Below are 9,584 nucleotides of genomic sequence, written 5' to 3' on the forward strand. Positions count from 1 at the left end.
CCGGTCAGGGAGGACCGGAGGATGTTTGGACGCGGAGTTGGGATTCAGATATTTTTGGACTCTCAAAATCTTTTTTGAATTATTTGTTGAGAGTGCAAGATTTCATATATACTCATAAATTGTGAGAATAAACAAGTATACAGTTTTTAATGAACTATATGAATGAATAATTATTATAAAAGGTTGACATTTTTCTTGAATATGAACAAGTTTACAAAATGGACCAAAGTAATGCACTATGTGAACACACTATTACGTCCCGCTAAACATTCTTTTGTGTATGTAGGAAGAAACTCATAAAATCATCTAAAAACTATTACGTCCCGCTAAACATTCTTTTTTCTAGTATTACATGGTTATTATTTTCCTCATAAATATTTTGAGAAGATGCATGGAGCTAGTGCCCGCGCCACCGCACATATATGTGGGGCATTTAATTGCTTGTGCTTTCTTTAAATGCTCGTCTAAAGTATATGCAGCTGAATTATTTAACACGGGCATGTTAGTGTTGTTTTTCCAGTTTATGTCGTGCACAGTGGCGGAGCTTAGTGTAAGTCAGGGGGCGGCGGCCCCCCCAGCTTTTTGCAAAGTTGTGAAGAAATTTTCTTTAGGGAGTGTTTAGATGCAGAAAAATTAGCATTTCGCCCCCCCCCCAAACATCAACATTTTACCTTTCGCCCCCCTGATTTTTGCTGAAGCTCCGCCACTGGTCGTGCATTGAGAAATAATATTGCATCATGATACCGTAACACATTCAGAGAAACGACGGTGACAAACTGGCATTGCATTCATCAACGCTCTTTGGTAGCAAGTTTATTTTTACTAGAGGTGGAGACTGATGAAACACAAAAGAGTGCCTTTGCTTAGATCCTTTTCAAATAATGAAATATATTAAACAAAATATTAGTTTGCGCAAGCAAACCACATAAATCATCCATAGTGACTAGAAGTATTTGAGCTACCAATTCATTGTGTTTTCTTTGCATGCATGTCGCATATAACCATGCCACGTATATGCTCCACTTTTTTTTTGAGAAACACGGTACAAACACAGACCCTCACAAACTCGCGCATACACTCACCCCTATGAACACGCACACATACACCCTACCCCTAGGAGCACCACCGGAAGATTGAGCCGGCGGATTAGATCTTGAAAATAACGAAGTCACCACAGACGAGGTTCCAAACAACAACGAGATAACCCCTAGACAGTTATGCCCAAGGGGGAAAAGACTTAGAGAAACTCTAACAGATCCATTAAAAGAGTGAACAACCTTAAATTAACTGCTTTTTAAGATCTTTGTCGAAAAATAGTCCACTCTAGATCCCGTCCCCATATACAAGAAAACGGTTATCGTGAGGGAATTTCAAGACACACCCACACCCTTCTGCCGTAATCCTGCCAAATTTTGTCGCTCTCACCTGGGACTCGATTTTGGAGCCCCACGTCCCGGTGGCGTGACCACTGTGGCTCTTATGTCGTGTGGTTATCGACCCACGTCAGCAGTTTTCGGCAGAAGATCCGGGGCAGTTCCTCCTCCACCAACACCATCGCCACCTATCGGGTGTCTCTGCTACAATAGTTGTCGGTGCATCGCAGGTAGAACTTTCCCAAGGAATCCTCTCTTACGCGCAAGTAGAACTCGCCCTAGAGCGTGCATACTAGGATGGAAGAGGGAAGCCCGGAGGAATCGTTTCCTATGATTTAAACCATGCTAGAACTCACCCAAGACCTGCAGTTATAGACAAGTGTGGATGCTCCGGTGAGGAATTCCGCAAGGAAGACCGCATGGATACGGGAGGTGGGCTGTTGACGCATCGCCAAAGGTAGGTGGGTGGGCGAGGGTGGTGCAGGGAGATGGCCGGGCGGTGCAAAGGCATGGCGTCACAGACGACTTGGTCGATGCAGCGGGAAAGAAGACTAGAAGGGAAAAGTAGAAAAAGGAAAAATGATAGAAAAAAGAAACATCGACTCGGGTAGTTCCTTAGTGAAATATTCACATTTTTAGTACTCCCTCCGGGATCTTTTAATGGACTCGGATTTAGTACAAAGTTGTACTACATTCAAGTCAATTAAAAAGAACCGGAGGGAGTACTATTTTATGGGTTCTATTCTGCCAAAGCTGCCGTGATACCGTAGAACACTTCGTCAACATCTCTTATACGTGTTTTAAAGGCTGGATATATAAGGAATTTGTTAGAGTTCACTTGCCGAGTCCGACACAAGCAAACGAGGTGCAACTATAGTTTTTTTTTGTTTCAATGCATGTTGAAACTGATCAATTTTAAATTATATATTTTAAAGGCACTAGGGAGTATATCTTTGTTAATAGATACTAATAATTAATTGGACCTTGAGAATATGTTGTCACATTGAAATTCTTAATGTATTTTTTTACGGTGGAGTTTTTTAGATTATTATGTGGTTGTGTTTCTACGCAGGTGAATTCTTACTTGCATTAAATTTAGTTATACGAGAAAAATAAGAAATTTAAGAGGTGTAGCGAAGGACGGGCATTCAACTAGTCGGTGCATAGTAAAGATATGCATGCACTATTTCTTAACTAGATGGTACCCCGCGCGTTGCTGCGAGAAATTCATATAAAACAATCAGAAGAGATATGCATAATGATAGAAGGTTAAAGAAAATGGCAATTCATAAAAAGCATTATTAGACACTTCATAGTATTTGCTATATATGTTAATAGGTAAAAAAACCTAAAGTAATGGGAACTACCAAATGGTCCATAAATACCATTATTTGCATTTCGATCCAACAAAAAAAATGCTCTATTTGATCTCATCAGCTGACAAAGCTAGTACATACCATTGAATCCATAAGAGTAAGCAATCTGCGATGATCCTTTTTATGTTCTGTAATAAAGATTAAAAGCTCGAATCTAAAAGAGAGATGTTGCAGACGTTGGATTATTTGGTAGTTCCCCTTACTGCTGGAATCCAACTCTTCCAATTAGGTTTGCAATTGTCTAGAGATACTGTCTGTAGTATTTGATGATCTAGTCGTCTTATTAGGAGAGGAACATTAAAAAAAAACAGAAGTTTCACTTGCAAGCACATGGAAATACATTACTCTTTCTCATGTCATGTTTCTTCATGAGTAATCAGACCCAAGCCCTGAAAATGAATCCACTGTTCCTCTGTATAATAAGCATTGGCTGATAATCCACAAAACATGACAACTTCATAAGTTCATAAAGGCGTGTGTAATTGTATTTGCATGATGGAGTAAGAATGCATACATCACATAAATTCAGAAACTGAAAGATCACATAAGACTTCAGAAATTTAGAGCGGACAAATTGCTGAAAATAGAGGAAGCAGGGATTGTTGTCTTCTATAGAAGGGATTTACATCACATATTACGGAGTATAACCATATGAACAGATACATCAGCGCAAGCATGCAACATGGCAGTAACAGTTATTGTTCTTTCATGGTTGACACAAAGGAATTAATCTTGTTAATCCACAGTTGGCAGTGTTAGTTTTGGCCGCCCAGAATCAATTACCTGCATAGTACCCAAGACGTGGTGGTGAGCATACATTTTACAGTATCTCAAGTACTTTTTGCACAATATTGACCAAAGCATACATAGCATCAACTCACCTTGAAAATTAAAGGAAAAACTGTGTCACCTCATCAGCTACGTTCAGTAAACTGTGTCACTTTTCTATCACACGAAAGTAGAAGCATAAGAGAAAATGAATAATATGTCTGATGTTACAACTTATTATTGTAAAGGAGGATACTGACTTTGTGCTAATTTTTCAAATGTGCACAGTTCTGCAAGTCAGTCAATTTTCATATGAAACCAAAAAACAATATAATTTAAAATAAAACATATAGAAAATATGTATGCAAATTTAAATAAACTGGATGTGTGCTCATTTGAAAGAGGTACAGACAATGTCCTGAAGACAAAGTCAGAGCGGACTGGTGTCATCAACCCTTAAACTCTATATGCACTGTTGCCGGTAAAAATGGTAGAAACAATGGGAGCAAGTAGTTGTTACATGAGAACATAGTACCTTGCCTTCACAAAGTTGGCCAAAAGCTGAATGATCTAACAGGATGCACCAGCCCGACATATGCATCTACTATTGCTTATGGTGTTACTCATTATTAGTTGTCAAATGAAGTTGTCATCGTCAATGCCCACATTCATATTTCTAGGAAATCTCAAACTTAAACAGAATTATTGGAAGCTCCATAATGCTTCAGTTGTAGTGGAGGTGCTCAATAGCATTCTAAGATAACTGCATAAAGAGAAGGAGAAGCGATTTTTGTCTGTAAACTTTTTCAATTCACCAGATGGTGGAGATATTCCATCAAACATCTGACAGACAAAACTGTACCTGCAGGTAATACAGAAATGCATACATATCCATGACCATCTAGTAGGAGGGGTGAGACAATTCTTTGAGCTTATACCAGGTAGGCAATCACCTCTATCATGCACCATATCTGGTTCTGAAACAAAACTGCAGAGCAAAATACAACATAGAGACTTGGTGAATCGTTAGTGGAAGTTGAACGCGGAGGAGATGCAAGGAGGGAAGGACCTGTAGGCTGCGGAGGCTGCTTATAGGACAAAGGCATTTCAAAATTTTCCTGCAGCTATTAGACATCCTTGGCAAATCTTCTATAGACGTGTTTTGTAAAATAACTGAAAAGTTAAGACACAGCAAGACTTTCAGTCTCATGTCGGAAACCCTCAGAGTGAAAATATGGAGTAATATTGCAGACGAAGATACATAAATATTTTACCCGCCACCGGAAAAAGAGCTCGTTTCAACTACAACCAGGTTTCCCTTGATATACTTCAAAGTTCAAAAGCACGGAAGGCGCAGTCCACTATGCCAATCTTTTCAAACTGTAGCTCGTTTTGTATTAGACTAATGCAATTATCTCATTGAAATAACAGATGAACTTTTACATATAGTCATAGACCTACATCCTTTTATATGACAGCAATAGCATCTTGACAGTTTACAGAAAGAGAGGTCAACCCAGCAAACAGTTGGGCCAAAATTTTAGTAAGTCTGGCCATAATGTAATTTGTGACTAACTGACTTGTCTATTCTTTGGTCACGACAGGAAACACGTACTCACATTATTGGGGCCTGCACATAATGCATTGGTTTATGAATTCATGTTCTGAGTCATGTGATCTTGAGACTCGTTCACTGCTTCAATAACAATGACCAGTATACCTGTGTCAGGTAACAGGAAAAATGCAACAGAGGATGCTTATTCAACCCACTGAAACATGTGACACGAATGAAATTGCTCAATCATGTCATGTATATTGTAAAGTTCAGAAGTGGAACAAAATGATAGAAAAACAACAGTAAACACAGTAAAAATAAACAACAGATGAACTGGCCGGACATTACTTGAAACATATGAATACAATCCTCCATGGGGCTTTTCGTGTAGAAGAATGGAATCATCCATTTTTCCATATATCATATATGGCAAACAAAAACTCCAATTACAGTACTACATGGGGGAGGCTTTCGTTTGATGTCTGAGCATCTCATTTTAAACTCCAATTACAGCAGAACGTAAACATGCATACAAACAACCTATGTATCCTTTTGGAGATGACAGAATACCTGATTTATGTGATGAGGTAGCAGTTGAAATCCGGAGGCGCGACAAATTGTCCGGAGGCACGACAAACTCTGCAGGCGGAGATGAACCTGGTAGATCCTTAAGTTGTAGTGAGGGATTTAGGGATTCTAGAAAAGGAAGGAGGAAGAAGAATGGAGAGGGGTAGGTACCGGCGTTGAAGCAGCTGCCCGTCTTGGGTGCAGCGGCGTAGTTTGCCCAGATCGTTGTGGGGGCGGAGAGCACCATCGCGTGGCTTTAAGACGGCGGCGGCAGAACAAATTCTCCGAGCAGTTTCTATTGTCTTGAAGGACAGATTAATTGTGTTGAATAAGGAGATTGGCAGAGCATTGCGAGCGGTGATGATGGACGAAGAGGAAGCGAACGGAGTCGTGGTGGGGGAGAGATCTACGGGCGACGGGGCGAGGAAGACGAACAGAGTTGTTGACTCGTGGTGCTTGGCTTCTTTTTTTTCGCAGCGAAGGTAGGTCGAACAACTCATGGGCCGGTGCATTCGGTCTGGGTCGGCCCATCTTGTGTAGGCGCGTGGGTGTGGCAACGAACGGACTGTCGTTCAGATCCTTCCCGTGGGTATGGTGCTCCGCTGGTGCCGTGTCGGTCTGGATATAAAAACGTGGCCTACGGCTGAGAATAAATGAGGGGAAGTGAAGATTGTAAATAAGGTGACGTGGCTCGCTGTGAGATCAGCAAAATGGAGCCATCTATTAAGAAAGAGAAGATTTGTGATTCTTGATGTTCATAGTATATTTGTTATGCTCCACTCAAACGAACCAATTAATCCATAGATCTCTCGCGTAGTACTGTACTACTTTGAAGCTTTTTGTCTAGAACCACTGTATTATGTACTAGGGAAATTACGAACACATCGATGCAACAAGTAGTCTACGACCGCGCACCAAGATGTGCGGCTTCTTCACGTACTAGTCTCATAAATGGTTGCCCTGACAAGGTAAGTTATTGCACAAAATCAAAAGTTGTTCAGATGTTGTAGCATAAATACTCTGCATTTTCTGAAACTTGCAATAAGGAGGAGCAGTCCTGAAATGAGAGATTTCACGATGGGACTTGTAGCTTAGGGATTGGGAGGAGTCTGGAATTTCAGTTCAACTGTGTCCTTCTCATAAGCTGCCCATGCATTTTCTCTAACCTACAAGTGATAGGGAGGTAGTGCATCAGATCTCAGAGGAGCTCAAGATCTTCGGGATGTGGGTGTTCCACACTGTTTTTACCAAACCATGTCATACGGACGTAGCAGCCCAATAGCCTAGGTGATGGATGCACAATCGAGCACAAGCATACCCCGGCTGATGAGGCCAAGGCCACCGCCTCATGCACACTGGGAGTCTGGGAGATAGGAGGGGAGGTTTAAATCGAGAGACCTTTGGCTTGTTTATGCAGCAGACACCGTCATGTGGCTTCCCTAAAAAATAGACCGCCGAGAATTAACCCCGCGTTGCCTTCTCCAGCGGCACCCCGCCCGTATTTGGTGCTCCTCAAGCGGCCATTGTGAGATCTCGTGCGCCGCAACGGCTGCTCCTGCATATATTTTCTACCCGGCATTATCTGCAACTCATAATCCTGCATTGACCGAAACATCTGCACTACGTCCCATGCTAAGACATCCATTATATTCCCCCTTTTTTATTTCGGTGGTTAGGCCGGTGCCAACGCGGGCGGGAGTGGAGGCGGTACCGCCCGCGGCGGGGCGGGAGGCGGGCGGGACTGGAGCGGCAGGCGTTGGCGGGCTCGCCCGGCGGTAGCGCCCGCTACCGCCCGCATTGGCGGCGGGAGTGAGGCGGGAGCGGGGCGGGAGGCGGGGCGGCGCGTTGGCGGGCCGGGGCGGGCGAGAGGGCGGGCGGGAGTGGGCGGTAGGCGGGCGGGAGTGGGGCGGGAGTAGGGCGGTAGCGGGCGGGAGTGGGGCGGGAGAGGGGCGGTAGTGGCTGAGGTGGCGCGATCTGAAAAAGAAAAGCTAATGTTGAGGAGAGAGAAAAGCTGATGTGGAGGAGAGAGAAGTGAGAGGTCTCACTATAGCCCATGCATTGGCAAGGTGGGGTGAGAGTGGGGTGAGAGTGAGGAAAAAGCTGACGTGGCGAGGCTAGAGTGGAGCGGTGCATTGGCACCAGCCTTAGTGTTTTTGTGAAATCTTAGATTCTTTCAATCGTAGTCCTATAAACGAATGCACGCACACCCTACCCCTATGAGCACCTTTACGTCGCCTCCCACTTAAGAATATTCTAACTTTATGAGACACTGGTGCGTAGTTGACGTGGGAGTTAGAAATCTTTGTGGTATAGCTTTTCTTCAGTTCCCCGGCAACGGCGCCAGAAAATATGCTTGATGGCGTGTATTTCACACGTTCGTTGGGCAACCCCAAGAGGAAGGTATGATGCGCACGGCAGCAAGTTTTCCCTCGAAAAGAAACCAAGGTTTATCGAACCGAGGAGGAGCCAAGAAGCACGTTGAAGGTTGATGGCGGCGGGATGTAGTGCGGCGCAACACCGGAGATTCCGGCGCCAACGTGGAACCTGCACAACACAACCAAAGTACTTTGCCCCAACGAAACAGTGAGGTTGTCAATCTCACCGGCTTGCTGTAACAAAGGATTAACCGTATTGTGTGGAAGATGATTGTTTGCAGAGAAAACAGTAAAAACAAATATTGCAGCAGATTTGTATTTCAGTATTAAAGAATGGACCGGGGTCCACAGTTCACTAGAGGTGTCTCTCCCATAAGATAAAAGCATGTTGGGTGAACAAATTACAGTCGGGCAATTGACAAATAGAGAGGGCATAACAATGCACATACATGACATGATAAGTATAGTGAGATTTAATTGGGCATTACGACAAAGTACATAGACCGCCATCCAACTCGCATCTATGCCTAAAAGTCCACCTTCGGGTTATCATCCGAACCCCCTCCGAGTATTAAGTTGCTAACAACGGACAATTGCATTAAGTATGGTGCGTAATGTAATCAACAACTACATCCTCGGACATAGCGCCAATGTTTTATCCCTAGTGGCAACGACGACAACACAACCTTAGAACTTTCATCGTCATCGTCCCGGTGTCAATGCGAGGCATGAACCCACTATCGAGCATAAGTACTCCCTCTTGGAGTTAAAAGTAAAAACTTGGCCGAGCCTCTACTAGAAACGGAGAGCATGCAAGATCATAAACAACACATATGTAATAACTTGATAATTAACATGACATAGTATTCTCTATCCATCGGATCCCGACAAACACAACATATAGAATTACGGATAGATGATCTTGATCATGTTAGGCAGCTCACAAGATCCAACAATGAAGCACAATGAGGAGAAGACAACCATCTAGCTACTGCTATGGACCCATAGTCCAGGGGTGAACTACTCACTCATCACTCCGGAGGCGACCATGGCGGTGTAGAGTCCTCCGGGAGATGATTCCCCTCTCCGGCGGGGTGCCGGAGGCGATCTCCTGGATCCCCCGAGATGGGATCGGCGGCGGCGGCGTCTCGGTAAGGTTTTCCGTATCGTGGCTCTCGGTGCGGGGGTTTCGTCACGGAGGCTTTAAGTAGGCGGAAGGGCAAGTCAAGAGGCGGCACGGGGGGGCCACACCATAGGCCGGCGCGGCCAGGGGTGGGGCCGCGCCGCCCTAGGTTTGGCCACCCCGTGGCCCCTCTTCGTCTCGTCTTCGGACTTCTGGAAGCTTCGTGGAAAAATAGGCCCCTGGGCTTTGATTTCGTCCAATTCCGAGAATATTTCTTTACTAGGATTTCTGAAACCAAAAACAGCGAGAAAACGACAATCGGCACTTCGGCATCTTGTTAATAGGTTAGTTCCGAGAAAATGCACGAATATGACATAAAGTGTGCATAAAACATGTAGGTATCATCAATAATACGGCATAGAACATAAGAAATTATCGATACGTCGG

Source organism: Lolium rigidum, chromosome 7 (assembly GCF_022539505.1).
Source record: "Lolium rigidum isolate FL_2022 chromosome 7, APGP_CSIRO_Lrig_0.1, whole genome shotgun sequence".
Taxonomy (NCBI): Eukaryota; Viridiplantae; Streptophyta; class Magnoliopsida; order Poales; family Poaceae; genus Lolium; species Lolium rigidum.